The sequence below is a fragment of the Psammomys obesus genome, unplaced genomic scaffold (genome assembly GCF_907164565.1).
Source record: "Psammomys obesus unplaced genomic scaffold, mPsaObe1.curated_primary_1811, whole genome shotgun sequence".
Taxonomy (NCBI): domain Eukaryota; kingdom Metazoa; phylum Chordata; class Mammalia; order Rodentia; family Muridae; genus Psammomys; species Psammomys obesus.
Window position 1 is genome coordinate 37,572,428 of NW_026591086.1, and position 22,349 is coordinate 37,594,776.

General features: G+C 40.2%; 1 protein-coding gene across 5 annotated transcripts in view; it reads right to left on the minus strand.

Annotated features, from left to right (window-relative positions):
• The window catches only part of Klf12 (KLF transcription factor 12), a 431,501-nt gene that overhangs the window by 328,697 nt on the left and 80,455 nt on the right, over positions 1-22,349 (minus strand). For 2 of the 5 annotated variants that reach the window (XM_055609626.1, XM_055609628.1), the window contains exon 2: positions 17,335-17,449. The exons of the other annotated variants lie outside the window; for them this stretch is intronic. The gene's annotated coding sequence lies outside the window, so the exon portion shown is untranslated. The remainder of the gene's footprint in view (positions 1-17,334; positions 17,450-22,349) is intronic. 5 annotated transcript variants of the gene reach the window in all.

Here is a 22,349-nt window from a genome sequence, read left to right on the forward strand (position 1 = left end):
CCTATGAGTCAGTGAGAACATGGCCCTATTGCATTAAAAGCCCGTATTCTAGGATGGCCTTACCTCAGCTCACTACACTGGCAACAACTCCACATTTCTTTTTAATTAATTAATTTAATTAATTAATTGATTGATTTTATTCACTTTACACCCCAATCATAGCACCCTCCTGTCTCTCCTCCCAGACCCAACCTACCTCCCTCTACCCCTTACCCCATCTCCTACTCCTCAGAAAAGGGGAGGCACCCCACCAACAACCCACCTGAGCACATCAAGCCACATTAGGACTGAATGCATCCTCTTCCCCTGTGGCCCGGTGAGGCAGCCTCACGAGGAGGAAATAAAAGAAAAAAAGAAGAGCAGGAAAGAGAGTTCATATCAGAGACAACTGCCTCTCCCTTTAATAGGAGACCCACAAGAACCCTGAGCTCCCATCAGCTACTCTGTGGAGGGGTCCTAGGTCCAGTCCATACATGGTCCTTAGCTGGCTTCAGTCTCCATAAGCCCCTCTGGGCCCTGGTGAGTTGGCCCTGTTGGTCTTCTTGTGGTGCTCCTGTTCCCTCCCTTCTATCCTTCCCCCACTGTTCCACAAGTCTCCCTGTGCTGAGCCGAGTGCTCACAGTGAGTCTGAGCTTCTGTTTCGATCTGCTGCTGGGTGCCTCTCAGCAGACAGCTATGCTAGGCTTCTGTCCTGTTCCCTCTCTTCAACTGTTTCAGCTGTCTATTCTAGTTCCCCTTCTAAGTACATTTAAGCATCCGTCCTTGGGTTCTCCTGGATACATATCTTCTTTAGATCTGTGAATTATAATATGGTTATTCTCTACTATAAGGCTGAAAATCGCTTATATGTGAGTACATACCATGCATGTCTCTCTGCTTCTGGGTTACCTCACTCAGGATGATCTTTTCTAGTCCCATCCATTTGCTTGAAAACTTAGCAGCTTTATTCCTAATAGCCAGAAACTGGAAACAACCCAGATGTCCCTGAACCAAAGAATGGATAAACAAACTGTGGTATATTTACACAATGGAATACTACTAAGCTATTAAAAAACGAAGACATCTTAAAAACCCTGCATTTCTAAACCAGTTCACACTGAAGAGATTATAGAAAGGAAATGAGTTATGCAGCGTTCCCACTGAATCAAGGGGATCAGGAAAGGTGGTGATGGGCATCAGTGACAGGAGCAAATCTGTTGATTTTGAACAGGCACTATTGGGTTGATTTCTACGGACCTCAAAAAAGAAATGAAGGGAAGAAAGGAGGGCATACAACAGGGCTAAAGTCCCAATGGTTCCCAAGATAGCACAAGACCATTAATGTACTAAGGGCCTCTCCAATCCTCAGACTTAGATACAAAGAAATTTATGTCTTAGAGCTTTCAAACCCTTGCTTATATTATCAGTGCTACACAATACCCTTAAATATTAAAAGATTCAAACAGAACCATTTCTGTACATGTACGTGACATCTAAAAGTACCACATGATGGTAGTATCATTTCTAACAGTTGGCATTATAGAGGAAATGAACTTTACCGTATCAACTCTAACACATATTCCATTAACCATACTTCACCTGGTAGTTTTTAATTCCAGTTTCACATCCGAACATGTAACTAGGAAAACACTCAATGCACCATGGCTCTTTGGCTTGGATTCCTACCCAGTAGAGAAGGTCTGCACACTTACACACAGTAGGTATAAGTTAGTGAATAACTTCTGCCTCCCGGAACCAAAAAAGACTTGTCGGGATACAGGTTCATGTGTCATGCTCACAAATTTATTTCTGATACGTAACAAGCCCCTGATAATGAAGGTAGCAGCCAGCTACCAAATCATGAGGATACTGGATGCAAAACCTTTTTTATTAAAATTGATAAAGCCATGGATACATGTTATATGAGCTCTCACAATTGTTTTCATCTTGTTTGGCCTGACGAATCCTAAATAACTATACATACTAACACAGTACTGTTATATTAACAATATTGTTAGGAAGACAGGCAAAAACCATCTGGTTGAGCCAAACCTGGTCCTGATGAATAGAGCCAGGAGAGCTAGTCTGGCTAAAAGACATAAAACTGCAAGAAAATCCTCATTACCACATTAATTTCTATTAGTTTTTCCAGCTTCAAAAGAGTTCAGATGTTTGTGACTCTTCAGAAAACCACATTTCCTACCTCTCTGACACTTCTCAGCCTTTAATAATCCATGTTTTCCTAATCATGTTAACTTCTAAACATAAATAACTCTCTCTTCATAACATTGCTCAAAATTTTTCTTCTATTTACTAAGTTGACACTTTCTTTGATCTCTTGAAAACCCATTCAGGTAACAATTTATATATAATAGAGTTGAAAGTAAGCAGATTCCATTGGGAATTTAAAATACTTTAGAAGTCATGAGCGAATGCAAGTACACTGAAAACAGAAGGGGGCTGTATCTCTCTTCGCCTACTTGTTTGACAGCAATGATTTAAAGCCAGGTGAGGAAATAAATCCTTCAATTTGGCTCTGATCCTTGGAAAGAAGCTTAGAGCAGTTTAATAAAAGGGTAAGATTAACCCTTACTACTAAAAAACTCCAGAGGTGGCAAAGGAAGTTCTTTTATGCAAATGTCACTCTTTCCTAATTACTTCTATTTTCCAAAAAGGGGGCTCCTTCGCTAATCTCCTCAGATGGCGGGTTCAAATGCTACCTCCAATGCCTATCTCCTGCCTCAGCTTTCAGGTCATTTGTAATATTATGCTTCCTTGTGCTAAAAATTACCAATGAACATTGGTAGATTCTCACATGTTAGATGGCAGGAATTTTTCAGGGTAATTTCTGAAAATCAATAAACACTCCAAGTAGATGTCAAGGTTTTGTCACTTCATGATCACAGAGCCGCTCAGTGCATAATTGCCATTTGCTAATATATAAGAGGCATGAAGGGACTCTTGGGAATTCAGACCCTCCAAGTTATCAACCCAAGAAACCAGAGGAAGTATGACCAGGGTACATTATAAATGCAAGTATAAAACTGTCACACACACGCGCGCGCACACACACACACACACACACACAAAAAAAAAACCCTTCACATTATTTTTTGTGCTGCATACACTAATAAAGTGTTAAAAGTAAAAGACTATCTTACTCTCTTTTAAAAAGAGCTGCCACTGACACAAAACAATATGCACTTCATCAATTCATAAAGCAAAATAACAAGTATTTGATTCAAAGGATGACATGGTCAAGTGCTTTTAGTTATAGCTAAATTACAAACCCCGGTGTACACAAAAGGCATCTCTTTTTCAAAGACATTATAGTTATCAGTCGTCAGTCATCTGTAAAGACCCCATAATGGAGCTAAAAAATACTACTTGGTAAAATGCAATAGTATTTTCTTAAATGATTTAATATTGCTAAGATTCTTCTAATAAAACAGTTGAGTTTTTAGTAATCTGAACCCAGAAACTTGATTTTTTTTTTTTGACAACCATACTCAGTCTAAACTAGAGCCACAATTATCAATTTCCTAACAGTTCACCAGGAATGTCTCTACTTGGATTACAAACTAACTTTATGGGGGGAAATTAAATGTCTTTCCTTTGTGACCTTGAGGGGGGAGGGAAAGAAAAATCTGGGCATGAGAGAGAAAAACTAATTTTTAAATGTGGTATTATCCCAATTACCCAAACATACATGTAGCAAATAAAGAAGGGTTGAGGACAGGGATATGTGTGCTTGGAGGGCTGAATTTGTCATTTTTAGTTCCCAAGAGAGTGAAAGTTCTACAGCCAGCTCATTCTCATCTCCATGATTCTCTAATAAAGCTTCACTAACATCCCCTTAAGTCACGAGTTGTGTAAAGAAAAACTGCTTTGCACTGAAAATGTTAAAATGGTAAATTTCATATCTGGTTCCACCATAATTGAAAAAACACAATAGTTAGAGGGACATACAATGATAGTTGGAAGGACATCTCTTTTTTATTTTATTTATTTTTTATTTATTACAATTTTTTTCACTTTGTAGCACCCTCTCTCATTCCCTCCCAATCCCACCCTCCCTCCTTTATCTCCTCCCATGCCCCTCCCCCAGTCCACTGATAGAAGGTCCTCTTCCCCTTCCATCTGATCCTGGCCTATCAGGTCTCATCAGGACTGGCTGCATTGTCTTCCTTTGTGGCCTGGTAAGGCTGCTCCTCCCCCACCACCACCAGGGGGAGGTGATTAAAGCACCAGCCACTGAGTGCATGTCAGAGACAGTCCCTGTTCTCTTTCCTAGGGCGCCCATTTGGACACTGAGCTGCCATCAGCTACATCTGTGCAGGGGTTCTAGGTTATCTCCATGCATGATTCTTGGTTGGAAGAGGAATATCTCTTGGGGAGAAAGAGTTTTCATCTTTATAACTTACATAAGTGTGTGCATATTCTCAAGCTGGTTATATGAAATATATACATTTACCTACACTTCACTTTTGAATATCAAAACAAGGCCTTACTCATCTTGAACATTTACAGATTAGAAATCTTTCCATTCTGTGAAAAACAAAAACCTGTTAAATGATGCTTTTTAATTAAAAAAATATGAGTAAATTTTGAAAATTTTATTGCAACTCAAAAATAACCAAATAGCAAGGTGGAACTCCATTATTTATTAATGCCACTCACAACGGCTGGTATGGAGCGGACCCTGAGCACTGGTCTTCCCTCTGTTGCGTGTGCTCTGGACTGTGCTTACAGCAATTCCTAATGTCTTCAACCTTCCTCCTTCCTCAGAACTATGGCAGGCCCGAAGGCACTAACACAGTCCAAGCCCCCACCTGTTCCCTGATTGCTCAGCTGCCAGAGCTTCCTGTATGCATCTTCACACCATGGGGAGGGACATTTTAGGTTAAGGCTACAGCACCAGCAGGGTAGAAAGAGACAACAAGAAACAGGATGATGCTCTTAAAAATAAAATCAAAGACAGAAGAGGAATAGAAAGGGAACACAGAGAAAGGAAGCAGGGTTAACTTAGCAAAAGTACAGTCACACAATGAAGAGCATAACAGTTAACTGAATGAGTCCAACCTGCTCCACAGGTTACAAAAGCCTGCCGGCAGAAAACAAAAAGAACACAGAATTCCCCTCCACATTTCTGCCTTCCTCCTGAATCTCCTCCAGCCTGTCTTCTCTTGAGCTCTCACAGCACCCCTGTTCCACTAAATACTCATCTCCTTTCCCATCATCTAATGTTCCATCTCAAAGATGTCCCACTGGACTGCATGTCTGTTTACTAAACTGCCCTACAGTTTCTCTCAGAGGCAGAAGTCAGGTAGAGGTCACATCTATAATTGTTTTTCAATGTCCTACAAATGAGGTGGGAGAGACTGGGTAGTGCATTTTCTAAAAATTAAGGCAGGGCTGGGGTGTGGCTTGGTGGGTGAAATGTTCAGATCCCCAGCACCCATGCATAACCCAATGTGGGGTGGTTTGCACCTGTAATTCTAGCACTGGTGAGTTGGACCCCAATGGATTAAAGAAGTTCCCTGGTCTACCAGCCTAGACCAACCATCAAGATAAACATTCAGTGAGAGACTCTGTCTCAAAAATTAAAAATAGAAAGAAAAAATAGAGGAGAGCAATAAAGATTTCTGTCTACAAGAATGCACATGTATACACACATACACACACACACGAATGTGTACATGACACAGCATACAAACAAACAAACAAACAAAAAACCCTTAAAAAATAGATTTCCCTGCAAATCAAAATGATCCTGAGCCATCAGAATAGCTAAGATCAAAACTCAAGAGACAACACATGCTGGGGGAGAATGTGGAGAAAGGGGAACCCTCCTCCATTGTTGGTGGGAATGTAAACTTGTATAACCACTTTGGAAATCAATCTGGTGCTTTCTCAGGAAATTAAGGATGGTGCTACTTCAAGACCCAGCTATATCACTCCTGGGCATAAACCCTAAAGATGCTCAACCATTCAACTGGGACATTTGCTCAACTATGTTCATAGCAACTTTATTTGTAATAGCCAGAATCTGGAAACAACCTAGATGTCCCTCAACTAAAGAACGGATAAAGAAACTGTGGTACATTTACACAATGGAATACTATTCATCAATTAAAAACAAGGAAATCATGAAATTTGCAGCCAAATGAATGGAACTAGAAAAGATCATCCTTAGTGGGGTAAGCCAGAGGCAGAAAGACACACATGGTAGATAATCAGTTATATCAGACATTTAATATAGGATAAACATACTAAAGACTATAGTCCTAAAGAAGCTAAAGTCCTAAAACAAGGAGGACCCTAGGGCAGATGCCAGTCCTCATTCAGAAGGGCAAACAGGATAGACATCGGGAGTGGGAGAAGACAGGGAACAGGACAGGAGCCTACCACAGAGGGCCTTATGAGAGGCTCTACCCAGCAGGGTATCAGAGCAGAAGCTGCGACTCATAGCCAAACTTTGAACAGAGTTCAGGGAATTTTATGGAAGAAGGGCGAAGATAGAAAGTCCTGGAGAGGATAGGAGCACCACAAGGTGCCTAACAGAGGAAAAAAAAAATCTGGGCCTAGGGGGTCCTGCAGAGACTGATGAATCAACTAAGGACCACACATAGAGAGGACCCGGATGCCCATGGGCAGCTCAGTCTCCATGTGGGTTCCTTAGTAAGGGGAGCAGGGGTAAGTCACTGCCATGATCTGGGTTGCCTGCTCTTTGATGACCTCACCCTGGCAAGGTGACCTTAGTAGGTCACAGAGAAAGAAGATCCAGACAGCCCAGATAGGCTAGAGTCAAATAGTTGGGGAGGAGGACTTCCCCTATCAGTGGACCAGAGTAGGGATAAGGAGAGGGGAAGCAAGTACAGCAAGGGAGGGTGGGACCAGGAGGAGATGAGGGCGGGGACCATAGCTGGATATAAAGTGAATAAATTGTAATAAATAATAATAATAACAATAAAGAAACAGATTTCCCTACAGCTATTTTTAAGTGTTAATAAAATATAAAACAGTGGCTTTTAATACTTCGTTGGAGACCTGGGTTTCAAATCGTATGAGATTGAAGTAAGTATTATGTTAAGTAATGGATGATTGAACCTAAATTATGGAAATACAAGTTTAAAAGGCTTTTGTCCTTTTTATTTTTACTTCAAAGGCTTCGGCATTGCTGAAAGCACTTTCAATAGTGAGCATACAGGAAGAGAACTGGGACATAGCTCAGTGGCAGAGCATGGTTAGCAATATGCAGAGCACTCAATCCAATCTTCAACACCAGAAAGTAAAATTCATATGTTGCATTAATAAGCTCTTCTCTAAGGCAATTCTAACATGTAGCTATTACAACTCTATTAATAGCTCAAGACTATTCCAAGATATAACATCTACTTGCTTCAATCCTATACTGATATGCTGAGTACCTAGCTCAAGGCTATTTCTCTCTCTTGTTTTCTATTTAAGATTTACTTTAGTATTTATTTCTGTGTCTTTGTGCATGCATGTGTGTCGCCCTTTGTGTGTGTGCATATGCGCGTGGTGAGCACATCCCACATGTATACACATACATGTATGTACCCATGGAGGCTAGAAGAGAGCATCAGATCCCCTGAGACGGAAGTTACAGGCCCTTGTTAGCTGACATTGGTACTGGGGATGGACTTTGGGTCCTCTGCAAGAACAATGCTGCTTCAACTGCTTAGCCATCTCTCCAGCCTCCTTTTTTCTCTTTTAAAGAAAGATACATACAAAAAGATGAAACATTCCAACATTAACTCAACTCATTATTTACAATTAATACTGTTTTTGCCACTGCTACAAAATGACAAAAAAAGACCCCTTTTCATCCTCCTTTTAGCATTATCAATGATCTTGAAAAGATCAAGACAAAAAGAAAAAAAAAAAGATAATCCTGGACTCCGTAATATGAGTTAATTCTACAACAAACAGAAAAACATAAGAGTAAGGAGCTCCCTGATGGGCCGTCTGTGACATATAAACTGTAAATAATACATTTTGAAAATATGTGCAACTTAACTTGAGTTTTTATAAAGGTAATGCACTGTGATATCGTAACTATGAAGCTCATTTAAGAAACTGCTTATTGTGTGTTTATTAGTAAAAATTCTGTGCACACAAAAAAGGAATTAAGCAGCCAAAAGCATCTGCTCCCTAACTGTGACGTAAGAGCTTGAGTAAGGTTTTTTAACCATCCTAATTGCATTGATGCCATAATTTCTATAACATTTTGAAAGATGTTCCACATATATAACTAAATTACTGAATACTTTAAAATAATGCAGATTTTAAATAGACCAGTTGCTTTAACGTATTACAGTAATGAATAAGGTCAGAGCTAAACTCCTCTTGTGCTCATACAGTTTCTCTGCATGGCTGGCTAAGTGCTTCAAAGTTCGAGATAACACCACTTTCCAAGCTTACATTAGTAAGAGCGAGAGAAAGAAGAAAAGAGCATTTTCATTGTTTTAAAAAGGGAACATCACACTGCATGACTAATTACAAAGCTGAAGAGAAATAACCAGCAGTAATGCATGACATATTAAAAGAACTTGCCATTATCGCTAATATTACTAACAGTTAACATCCCTAGAGTACAAACTTCCAACACCCTGGCTTATGCTTTCCACAGACCTCATTTCCATAGTCCTCAGAACAATGTGGCTAAGGGGGCACTTCAGCAAACTGCAGCTTATAAATTGGGACAGTATAGACCAGGTAGGAATCCCATACATCCAAGGTTTCGTGGAGGATATATGATTGACAGTCAATCAATCAGGTAACCCTAGCATTTTAAGAAAGCCCTGCTCCTATACAGAAAAAGCTTCCCCAAATACCAGTCTGTTCTTAAAAGGAACATTTCTATCATCCCATCACTTTCATTACATCTCTTTATGGAATCACATAGGATTTTCTTTCTCAGTTACCTTTATCTATCCTCAAGCTAGAAGAATTTGAAACAACATGTAATAGATACATCATTTCTCTTTTTATTTTTGTAGTAAAAGTCATTCATGATTCCCAAAGTGTGCATGTAGATTAGCTAATAATGGACTAGGTCATCTCAGAAACCCACCATCACTCTTAAACGTTGTTAGCATGCATCTTTATACAGAAGTCTCTCCAATCCAGAGTCAGCATGTAGGAAGAGCTTTGCTTTCTGAGGCCCATAACTCCTCCTCTCAGTCCCTCTAGGCAGTTATCCCCCTTCCAAAACTACAAACAAACAAGCAGAAAAAGAAAAACCCAATCCTTTAGGTTCCTATTGTTATTTTGTTATTTCTGGTTTCATGTTCTAAGATCACCATTTCTTCAGTCTTACTTCTGGACTGTGGTTAAGTACAGAGTTGGGGTCAAGTTTAAGATTGCTGAAGGAAGAAAGGTGAAAAGGAAAGGTAGAAGACAGACAGACAGACACAGACAGAAGCAAGGCAGGCTGACCTAAGCTATTTAACATTCTGTACTTTTGGTGACTTTTAATTTATTCCATAAAATTTTTCAGTGAACTGACTCAAGGGCATATTTTAAGATGTATGAGATGATCAGAAAGCAGGCATCAGAGTCCATATCAGAGTCAGCTCCTACTCCCCTTGCTAGGGAACCCGCAGGAAGCCTGAGCTGCCCACCTGCTACATCTGCATAGGAAGCTTAGGTCCAGTCTGTGCATGGTACTTGGTTGGTGTTTAGTTGGCTCTGCAGGTCTTCTTGTGGCTCTCCTGTCACCTCTAGTCCTTCTCCCCACTTTTCTACAAGACTCCCTATGCTTTGTCCAATGTTTAGCTGTGAGTCTCAGCATCTGTTTCAATCAGCTGCTGGGTGGAGCCTCTCAGAGGACAGCTATGCTAGGCTCCCATCTATAAGCAAAGCAGAATATCATTCACAGTGTCAGGGGTTGGCTCTCTCCCATGGGGTGGGTCTCAAGATGGCCCAGGGATTCTTTGGACATTCCCTCAATCTCTGCTCTAACTTTATCCCTGCACATCTTGGAGGCATGGGAAATTTTGGGTTGAAAGCTCAGTCTTCATGTGGGTCCCATAGCAAAGAGGAGTGGGAGGTATCCCTGTCTGACATGGTCTCTATTGCCTGCTTTATTTGTTTGTTTGTTTTGATTTTTTTTTAAATCACTCCTCTCCTTCCCCAGTGGAGATGCTTCATCAGAGCACAGGGAAGAGGACACACTTAGTCCTGATGCTCTGCTGTTAATTGATGAGTTGTGTTGATTTTGGGGAAGCACTTCCTTTTTCTAAGGAATAGGGGAATGGAGAGAGGAGAAAAAGGAGGGAGGATAGGACTGGGAGGAGAGGAGGGAGGGAGCTATGATAGGAATGTAATGTGAATAAATAAATTAATTTTAAAGACGATGTGTGAGATTACTGTAATGAATTATCAAAGTATCCCAATGGCCTTACTTATAAATCAAAATAACCTAAAGAGACTTGGACACACAGGCTAGACACAAACAGTCACATCTGGGAAGGGGGACAGGAAGCAGGCTGTTTTAACCAGCACACCCATGGGGCGCCACAAGAAAGAAAAGATGAGAAGGGAAGGACAAAAGGATTTTGTCTTTGGGATAAGAGAAAGAATGTCAGAGAAAACGCTGAAAAGAGCCCAGGGCAGCAGCGATACATAAATTTCCTCCTGTTTTGCCTCTCCATCATTCAGACAGTTTTCATTGACAGGATCAATCTCAGATACACCTAAACAACAATTTCTTTCACTAGAAAAGGAAGATCTAACATCCTTCCTTAAAGGTGGACTTAACTGAATTATTATTTTTTTTCCAACAGCACAGGCTCTAAGAACAACAATTAACTGAATTCTTAAATTTGGAGGTGATGAAGATGAGTTCTGTGGAGCACTCACTGATAGAATTAGAACCAGAGCTTGCTGTCCCTTGCTCCACCTGTTTGTTCCCCTTCCAATTAACTGAATTTCTAAAGACAGACAGTTCTAATCCATTGCCAATATTCAGGTCACTCAGCATCACTTCAAGAACAATGGTTCTCAACCTGTAGGTCAAGTCCCTTTGCAAGTCAAATAACCCTTTCACAGGGGTTGCCTAAGACCATTGGAAAACATGGATAGTTACAATGTGATTCACAACAGTAGTAACATTACATTACCTTTTGGAGTCACCACAACATGAGGAACTCTATTAAAGGTCACAGCATGAGGAAGTCTTGAAGACCATTGTTCTACAAGCTTATAGCAGCTCATAAAGAACAGCTTTATATGTCAAAGCTACCAAGATAGTTCTGGCACTTCTCAGTCTCTTAAAGGTAACATTTAAGCTAACATTACTTTAAACACTAAAAGTTTTCCCCAGATTCACTAAAAATCTCAAAGTGTCACATAGATACAGGCACTCTAACCCTTACCTTCAGGTGAGAAAGTCTCGCTTTAAGAATTTTTTTGGAAAGATTATATGATCACCTATGACGACCTTGTCATCATTACCTCGTCATGCCCACCTTGCAACCATGTCTTTGTTTCAGGAGGTTGCTAGGGCTATGTTATGCTCCTGTAACCCCATCTATTTTGCCTGCCAAATCCTCTACTTGGAACCCCCTACTCTTGAGCTATGAAAACTTTGTTTCTCTCATCTAATGCTGACCTCATAGGGAAAGCAGCCTGTTTAAATGAATTAAAAAAAAAAAAGTAATGACCTTGAGGAATAGCACAGTCATGGAAATGAAGCTGAAATCAGAATCCAAACGGGAATCTCATGAACAGCATCAAATATGCGGACGACTGAAGACAGCTCTCGGGGGGGGGGGGGGTCAGCCCCCATTCCAACTTGTAGATCTCTAGAACTGAACTCAAGTTGTTATTCTTGGCAGCCAGACAGAGCCTTTACTTCCCAAGAAATTCCTTGGTCCCAAAGTCAGATTTTTTACTTTAAAATACCTAAGGTATACTGTGTTTTAAAAAGAACTGTATATCACGTATGTCCAAAATGTTATGTATTCGCCCGGAATTACAAAAATTCATTAGGTTCAAGCAGGTGGGAGAATAGATGGTGTCCAAGGCGTTACCGCTCCTGCCTAGCAAGCCTGTATGGGTTCTACAGTCCTCACCTTTGTGTTCTCCAACATTCTTAGCCACGTCCTGAATAATGTTTTCCTTAAATAGCTCTCCTCTGTCAATATGATTTCTTTTGTGTGATTTATAACTTCTTACTGTGGTTTATAACTTCATGGCTTGTATGGCTCCATACATTAGATTTTCTACTTAACATATAAATCATGTCCTCCATATCATTCTAAACCACTGGTTGTATTTAACAATATGCTGTACATTAAATATCACATATATTATGCAAATGAATCAAACACAGGTAATCTCAAGTACAAAGAACTGGATGGACTTTAATTCTAAATTTATGAGAAAGTATCATCATAAGTCCTTTTAATTTTTTTTTAGTGACCAAAGACAGCAGCCTTGATTCTAGCTGGAGCCCATAGAGTGGTTATCAGTTTTCTAACAAAAACAATCAACATGATTTAAATCATTACCACGGGACATCTGTGATCTTCTGCCACACCAGAATTCACTGTTTGTTGCACTCATTCTTAATATGCTGCCTGTGATGTCACAGGTCCATCATTCTCCAGGCAGCAAGGTTTATATTATAAAAGAGTAACAAAACAGTTTATATCTTGCTACCTATACTTTGGTGCTACACAAAATTAAAGGATTCGTTGGACCAAATATTAAGATCTAATAGGATCTCATGAGTTTTTTTTCTAACAAGTACAAATTGTCAAAACAATGTGTGCTTTTCAATTTCCACTCATTTAAAACTCTTTCGACAGATGAAATATGCTTTTTTTAACATTAGCTTAGACAACTAACTCATTCTTCATTTCTCTCTTTCTATCCTCTATTTTAGGCAATAAAATAATGAGAGAGAGAGAGAGGGAGAGGGAGAGACAGATAGACGGACAGAGAATAAAAAGCCAGGATAAAAGATATGGTACCAAGCCAGGGTGGGAATCAAGACTAAATGACTTCCAAAGCCCCATTAATCTTTCCTTTTTAATATTGAAAAGAGGAGGAGGGAAGGTGTTTGGACCTGGAGAGAACTTCCCGGTCTCACCTTCTATTATGTGACCTCCAGGAATCCAGCTCAGATCCTAAGGTGGTGGGTGACAGGTGCCTTCAACCCACATTTTTATGATTAAGAACCTTTCCTGTGCTAGAGCAGTGGTTCTCAACCTTCCTGATGCTGTCACCCATCAATACAGTTCCTCATATTGTGGTGACCCCAACCACGATATTATTTCCGTTGCTACTTCAAGACTATAATTTTGCTGCTGTTAACGAATACCAATATAAATGTCTGATATGTAGGATAAGTGATCTGTGACCCTTGTGGAAGGGCCAAAGTGGGGATCAATTGAGGACAATATTGCATATCAGGCTCTGCCCTCTGCAGACATGCACACATTATATATATATATATTACAAATTATATATATATATATATATATATATATATATATATATATATATATATGTTTCTTTCCCTAAATCCTCTATATGTACTAAGGAGAAACTCTCAGTACACCAGTATAATTAAGCCACAGAGAAGCTCTTCATCATACACGGGTGAACTGATCTGAAAAGTTTTCAACATAAGTAGTTCCTGGTCGATGCCCTCTCTGTGACAGACCTCAGCTTACCCCTCCTGTGCCAGCCCCACCAGACCATACCTACAGCACCGACTTGGCCACCTGCATCTTCCCAGCCCCTAGGCACATCGGCTCAGGGTACTGGAGGACAGCTTTCTACACCCTAAGCTACTACCTCATTGGCTCACGACTGTCAGCTGTTCGCTTCTCTTTCTCCAAATGTTTGCCCACGCGGTTAGCCTGTGTGCAATCCTAGTCTCATCACTCAGGCTTATAGGTCGTCTAAACTTTTCAGCAATTTGCCCTGACTGGACCACTCACTGCCAGGTTCTGCGCCCACAGCTGGCTAGTTAAGGCTGCCTCCTACGCCTCTGTGTTCTGGCAACACTTGAGATTAAGTAAACGCTTGATGTCTGTTTTAAAAAAAATAAGATATAATTGTATTAATTTCCTTGATTTTTTTTCAAAAGCACTTAAAAGTTTAAACTATAATGTGTTCAACGTTGAGCTGTTTTTATTGTGAAATCACCATTTACGTGTTTTCATATCTTTCTCAGTGGCTGCCTCCCTCTAGTTATGAGGCTTTTTCATGAAACATATTAATGTTCACTGCCACATTGTAAGTGGTTTCTCCAGTTCATAGATTTCCATCAAAATTATCACTTTTTTAAAATTTTTAAAGTATGCTTTATTTTTAACATATCAAATACAGCGATTTCCTTGAAAGTTATGATTTTTGGATTTTGAGACAACTCTTGGAGTTCTTGGCCACTGAAGAATTTTGTTTTGTTTTGTATTGTTTTATGGTTTTTCCTTTTTCTTTCTTTTTTTTTTTTGTTTTTTTTTGTTTGTTTGTTTGTTTGTTTTGTTTTTCGAGACAGGGTTTCTCTTGCCTGTCCTGGACTTCCTTTGTAGACCAAGACAGAGCTCCGCCTGCCTTTTTCTCCCAAGTGCTGGGATTACAGGGGTGTCCAGTGAACATGTATGAAACCACTTAGTCTTACTGCAGTAACCTGTGCACTGATTCAGCTATTGGCTTCTGTGATGCTAGAAACTGAGTCCTGGATAGAGTGCATGCTAGGGAGCCGTCTCCCTCTGAGCTACATTCCCAGCTACATCTATAACGCATAGTATCACCAACGTTCAATATCTTAGGAGGGAAACTCTCTCTGACCTGACAGACTGTAACACTAGGCAGACCATCGGAATTAAGGCAACACAGAAGGAGCGTTAAGTTCCCAGTGTGGAACACTCTAAAGAGACTCTTCATGGAAGCCAACGTGCAGGTCACCACTTCAGCACTTAAGTCGTCTCTGGTTTGTGGTAGAGTTAAAACCTGACAAAATCAGAAGTAGAAAATACTGCCTGTTTGAAATGTGCAAAGCATATTTTATGCCTGCCACACACTCTTGTTTGCAACAGTGGATAGCCTTCAGGACCCACTGCTTCCCTTCATGGTGTGGCAGCTGCCTGGGAGCGAAGGGCCATCATCACCAATCAGCATCTTCTCAGAGCACAGCATTGCCTGTGGCTGGGCCATGAAAACACCAAACCTCAAGTCTGGTTTCTATTGTGTCACCTCCACACAATCACAGAGTTGAAAATTTCTAATTCCAACTTAGGCTGGGGATACCTGCACATTACACTACTGTGATTAATTGGAAGAGTGGTGAGGATAATGAGCCTTTCAAATCCCCAGAGTAGGAGCCCCTACTCAAGAGTGGCTCAATAAATATGTTAGAAAGGAAACAAAAAGGAGGAGGGAGGGGCTGAGATGTTTGTTCAAGGTACAGTATCATTGTTTGATCTCATTTGTTTTCCTAAGAAAAACAATCTACATTAAGCCAAATAAAAAGCTGAAACATAGTTCTGCGAAAGTAACTAAGGCAGACTGTATCCTAAGCTTTAGAAAAGCTAAAAATTCATTCCCAGCCAGGCATAGTGATGCATGCTTTTAATCCCAGCATTCATGGCAGCAGAGGCAGGAGGATCACTGTGATCTCTGGGAGTTCAAATCCAACCTGGTCTATAAAGCAAGTCCAGAACAGCCAAGGCCACACAGAGAAATCCTGTCTCGCCAAACAAAAACAAAAACAAAAACAAAATCACTCCCAATGAAATGAATGAAAAATGTATTTGTTATCCTAAATAATTTGCTACATTCTTTTTAAAAATATTTAAAAAGCAGCGGAAGAGATGGCTGAGTGGTTAATAGCAGTGGCTGCTCCTCCAGAGAAGCCAGGATAGAGCTCCAGCACCCACAGGGTAGCTGACAACAGCATATGACTCCAGTTCCAGGGGAGCTGATGCTCTCTTCTAGCCTCCTCAGGTGCCAGGCCTGCACATGGTGTACGAACATACACGTAGGCAGAAGAGTCATGCACAGAAGAATGTTTTTATTTGTGTTTGTGTGCATATGGGGGGGGGTGGTGGTGCAGGCATGCGTTATGGTTTTCGTGTGAAAATCAGAGAATAACTTGAAGTATTCTGTTCCCACCTGTGGGTCCCAAGCACTGAACCAGGTCACCAGATAAAGTCGCAAGAACCTCTACCACCTACAAGAAAGCCATCTTAGCAGCCTTGGTATATTATTTCCTCCTCCTCTCTCATTCCCTCCTTCTCTTTTTCCCTCTCCCTCTCTCCCCTCCCTCCCTCTTTCCCTTCTTCTTCCTCCCTCTACTCCCTCCCTCCTTGCCCTCTCCCCCTTCTCCCTTTCCCTTTCCTCTCGTGTGTGTATGTGTGTGTGTGTGTGTGTGTGTGTGTGTGTGTGTGTGTGTTCCTAATTCACAGTACATCTTTGAAAGATGAAAGAAAAGCCCTCTCGTTGGTCTGGAACTTAAGAATTAGGCTAGATTTGCCGGCTAGCTAGCCGAATCTCAGGGATCTTCCAGTTTCTACCTCCCCAGTGGTGGATTTCCAAATGGGTGCCACCTGGCCAGCCAAGGCAAGGCAAGCACTTTGTCCACTAAAGCATCCTCCCAACCTCCATTTCGCATTCTGGAAAACGCCTAAGAGCTACATCTTTCTCGATGCTTCTCAGTTTTGTAAATGTATACAAAAGAATTCTTTTTAAAAAAAGGTTTGGAATTTGAAAGTGTTTTTACAATTATTACTTTTTAGAGAACGAACATGCCTTTAATGTCAGATGGGACTTCGTACGCCAGGAAGGAACTCAACTTGAAATAAGTCTAGGAAGAAGGAATTGAGCCCTGCGTGTCCGACCCTGCCCAACATACAAGTGGTTCCATCCCAGCGCACACCTCTGAATATGCTCATGTTCACATTTCTTACTCTACTCAGACTAAGTACTCTCTGGCAGTCCCTCCAGAAGCCCCACTTCAATGCTCTGTACCAAATGCTCGCTCACTTTTCCCTGGCCTATTATTTGGCCTTAGTGGTAAGTCTCTTTTTCTCCCACTAGATAAATCTTCTAAAAAGACTGTTAGTTCCAGGAAGATGAAGACTTTTAAACACAGCAGCCAATGTAAGAGTTAAAAATTCATTGTTAACAAAATGGAACAGGGAGGATATGTTCCCAAAATGAAAAACAAGCTATTTTTAAAGGCCTTGCCTTTACCCAGCCTGGAGGGCCCCACGCCCACCCGCTGACTCCCAGATCCTCTGTTAGCACACAGCACACGGGAACAGGACCAAGGGGACAGAGTACTCCCAAGATGAGCTGAAGGTTTCTAACCTGAGGAGCTGGCAGACCTTCCCTCTCCAGAGGATGGATGGTGTGTCTGAATGCTTTTCTCAGTGAAACAGGTTTTTCTTGTTCCTTTGCTTTAAAAGCAGCTCTGTGGTGGGAGCTGGAGAAGGAAGGGTAGGGAGACAGAACAGCTGAGTCAGTGGGAAAGGACAGTCCTTTCACAACTCAAGTTAAGGTTCCCAAGACCTTCCTCCCATGATCCTCTAGCAATGGGAAATGTCTAAAGGAGTAAGTGAGAAAGTAGAAGCCGGCAGTGACTCCTCTTCCTCACCAACCAGTCAAGCATTATGCATTCATAACCTGTGTAAACTGACATGTCTATTTTCATCTGTGTGACATGGAAGAGTGTCATTTTTAAAAGCTTAACAATTTCCTTCGGGTAAAGCTAAAACACCTTTCCCCTTCTACGTCAGGTTCTTGCTGTGTTTATCTGCATATACACAACCCCAGATGCTGTCTTCAGCCCAAGGGATGGATTTCCTGATGAGAACATGGTCACATATGCAGACACCCAGAAGCCCACAGCATACCTCCATCTAAACAGCAAGGTTATACACACGAAATCCCCAACCATACCAACTCAAACTCACTGAGCACTCTAATCCAAGGTTTTACTCAAAAGATCATTTTTTTTTCTAAAATGTACTTGTCAGTATTTATGTCATAAATAAATACTGGGTGGGTGTTGATTTGTTTTGTCTTTTAGCATTCTACCGATGTTCTGTGAAGCCACACATCTCCTCCGTAATGAATGCAACGAGGATTAGCAGTTGTGATTCTTGGGACCGGGTTCTTCTCTGATAGTATCAGCAATCCTGACTCCAAGAAACAAACCTCTAGGCATCTTTTTCCTTCTTTTACTTAAAACTTTTTCATTTGACCAACTCACTGTGCATGACACTGTGCTACATAGGACGTTGACAGACAAGTGCACATTGTACGCGGAGCCCTTTCCGTCTCACATTCAGAAAATTAGCCGGGATCAGAGAAGACCAATGGACTGGGGATGGTTAACAAACGCACTCATTGCTGTTTTCTCTTTCTCAGCAGAAACATCTTTCGCATGCCACAGTTAAAATCCAAAGGGCAACGTTAGGACCATTAGGACATGGCTTAAGGATAGGAAAAGAAGCTTTTAAAGGGTGGTTCAAGAAAGCCCTGAACGAACGGAAGACTTAAACATAAACCCCATAGGCTGATTCTGGCATTTATACAAATTTATATATGGGATGAAATTGGGGTGAACTACATGCACAGTCACAAACATGTGGGTGAATGTAAAACTAGTGCTCTCTGCGTCAACTGTGCAGAGTGTACCAGCGCCAGTTTCTTGGTTTTGATTCTGTCCTCTGTTCCTGTAAGACATAAACAGTGGGAACAGCTGGTAAAGGACCTGGTTAAGAGGTCTCAGAAGGTCCACGTGTCCTGGTCAAACTCTGAAGGAAACACATCGGCCAATCACTACCCCTTCATAGCTCACAAAACAAATGCCACACGATCATTATGAAATAGTCACATCAACCTAAGAATCACACCACTAAAATATCTGCTCTGGGGAGAAATTTTTTGCTCAAGTTGTTCTGACCCAATGGAAAAGAACAGTCAGAGACTCTTCTTAGGAACAGGAAGTATATCTGACTGCAAATGCTCAGTGTTTCTTTTAAATTATCTTCTGATATATATCCAAACTTAAATTACCACATAGTTCAAAATATGAATATATTAGAAGTGAAAACAGCCTAGGGGGACAGGTGGTGTTACTAACAAATATTTTCACTGGTAAGACTATTAACCTAGAACAGATACTGTTTTTCAAAAATATAGCTATGGATTTTCTTTGCAAAATCTGTGCTTTCCTGGGAAGGTGTTCAATAAGCAAATAATTTAATTTCTAATTAGTATGTCCTCCTACTCAAAAGATACTCTATCTTTCTTTCTGATTAATTTACAATTCGCAATATCTTGATACTTCAATTTTTCTGCCAAGTTATTCTAGTCAGTTCTTTGGGATCTATATTTCTAACATAATATATAAAAAGTACTATAGAAAAAATAACCATATAAAATACTCAAAAGCAAATAAAGTTATTAAGATTTTGACTCATTAAAGACTTACTACTCAAAGAATCATTTTGAAAGTGGAAGGAGGAGAGAATTAAAGTACTAAGTTTCAAAACAATAAATTAAGATAAATATAGTATTTCCACACACATCTTTATCCTCAGCTCAGGTGCTCACTGTACTGAAGATGACTGACTCCACCAAATGGCTGATGGACACACAGGACCACGTTATAATGTCAGTCAGTTGTCACTCAGAAACTGTGGTACAAACACTTCACATGAAACAGTGCCTTCCACTGGTAGATGTGTATAGCATGGCTTGTTCAAACAAGCTTATGACTGTTCAGAGTGAGTAACCTATAAACAGACATTCTCACAGAAAGGATTCAACCACATGTATAACTTGAATAATAAATGAGTTATATAGACAGGACTCTTGATCCCAGTATTTCCAAATAAACAAGTCATTAAAATACCCCTCAAAGTTTCCTAGGTCAAAAGTTATCTGTCACAGGTACCAACACACAGGAAAAATATAATAAACACAGACTACTACACCAACAATTCACTTTTTTTTCAAGTCAACCAAGTACCACTCTAGAACCAAACAATAGGGCAAAGACCATTCAAGGCAGTCAGAATTTATGCTCTCTCATAGAGATCATCTCCACAAAAGAGAAAAAAGTGTGGCCCATACTATCTGTATATGCTAAACAGAACCATGCAATATGACCAGTCAAAATTAAAAGACTGAGAAAGGCAGAACATCTGGGGTCCTGGCCGAAGCTCTTCAGCCCTTGGACCCAATGAGAATCCTACCTCAAGCCAAGAAATGAACTTCTAGTACTACAGGCTGGATGCCAACATCGGCACACATACAAATCCTCTGCACTTTCCACTTTGAAGCATTGAAAGATTCACAGGTACTTTCAGTAGGCATCATTTAGTACAACGACAAAACAATACACAGGAAACTGCCACAAATCTTCAGGGAGTGTCCCCAATTCTTCGGTACACATTTATACACAATATTAAGTTGTACAAGCCAATAGCTGAGGTCATCAAAAATCCCCCGCACCAAGTGTCACAACAAAGCAGGCCAGAAGAAACAGTAATTTCTCTTCATTTCTGTCTACCCTCTCACTCTCCTCCATTCAAAAGCTTTCTATTGACCTTGACCCCTTCTTCACTCACATCATTCCCATCCTATGAGTTCTTCACAGGTCCCATAAATTTTAGCCGAGATTGACTGCTGGAGTCACCTCTTTCCCATCTGCATTGCCTTAACTGTTGTCCAGAGTGGCATTACATAAAAGCCCACTAAAACTTCATGCATGCCTCTAAAATTCTTTCTCCCAGTATGCCAGCGTAGGTCTCACTAAACAATCACAACAGAGCACTACAGCAGGCTTTTCCTCATCTGCGCCTGTGCTCACTTCCTTCCTCTGAACGCTGTGGACAGAGATCCAATTCCTTTATACCGGCTTCCCCAGGGAAATCCCATGCCACTTCTCTGCTATCTCCGAGCACCCATGGTACTTTGCATATTTTGTAGCATAAGTACTCCTAAAGTATAATTAATTATTGATGAAAGTATTTATCCTCATAGCATCAGAGAAAAGAACGGGCATTTCATTTGCCCTTATGTCATTTCTGTGCATCAGACATTAAACAAAAGATATGGGTTAATAACTATATACTCAAAGGCACTGGCACTCAATATTCTTAAGATTTATTATCAAAGGAAAAAGTGTCTATATAAAAGTCTGTTTAATAGTTAACCTGTTTACAGTAATCACTCTTCTTAATACTCACCAATACCTTGAACTAATAAAAGAGGAATCCCAAAGTGAAGCTATAGTGACTCAGCAACCCGGGCACTGAAGTAAATACACACATGCCACGGTCCCATGTGCGCACAGATGCCCAGAGGAAAAAAACCCACAGAGCAGACCAGCAGAGGTTTGAAAGAGAGATTCTGGGTCAGAGTGCTATGGTCCAATTTTACCTTGACCACTCGCTGTGTGAATGTATACAGGAACATATTTATCTATGCTTCAATTTCATCATGGGAGAAATGGCAGTATTAGTTTTATCTTTAGCATATAAAACATGATATATTAAAGATATGTAGATTAAGTGCTCTTCATTATTTTCTGTATCATTTATGATTTTAATCACAACTTAAGTATTAGGAATGATGTTTTCTACTGGCTTACTTCTTAACAGCTAATGTTTCAAGGGCTATTTACATGAAGATTCAATCCTGAAAACATACAATGTTTTCATATATATATATAATATAACATATTATATATAATAAATATATAATAAATAATATTAATAAATATATAATATATAATAAATATATAATATATCTAATAAAACATATCTAATATAACATAATCCTGAAAACATATATCTCCACTTCTCTGCCAGGCAATACTTCCTGTTGTTACCATAATAATGATACCAAGTGGACAGACTATCCCAAGTATTACCAAAAGGAAGGAAAGCAAGGAGAGGGCCCCCTCCAACTCTAGTATCCTGAATACTTTATGAGTTGGGCTCTGAGAATCTTACCTCTGCCATAGTATAAGTAGACAAAAAGATTTAATGGTTTCTTGCATATGAACATCAATTAAGTAAGACTTGATAAGTATGTTAAAAGGTCATAAAGTAATTCAGAAGGTGCTTATAAATACGTAACGTTAAATATTTACAATGTGTCGTTCACCAGAACAGATAAAACCTGTGCTTCATAGAACAGGAGCTCATGAAGCAGTTAGTGAATATGGAGAAAGCATTAACTGAGGCACAAATTAAAACTGAGACAGCACAATGAATCTTGATGAGTAGGAAGCTGTTCTAAGCTGTGGGCATGATGTGGACATGCCTGAGATTAGAAAAGTAGCCAGCAAATAAGAGATTCAAGAG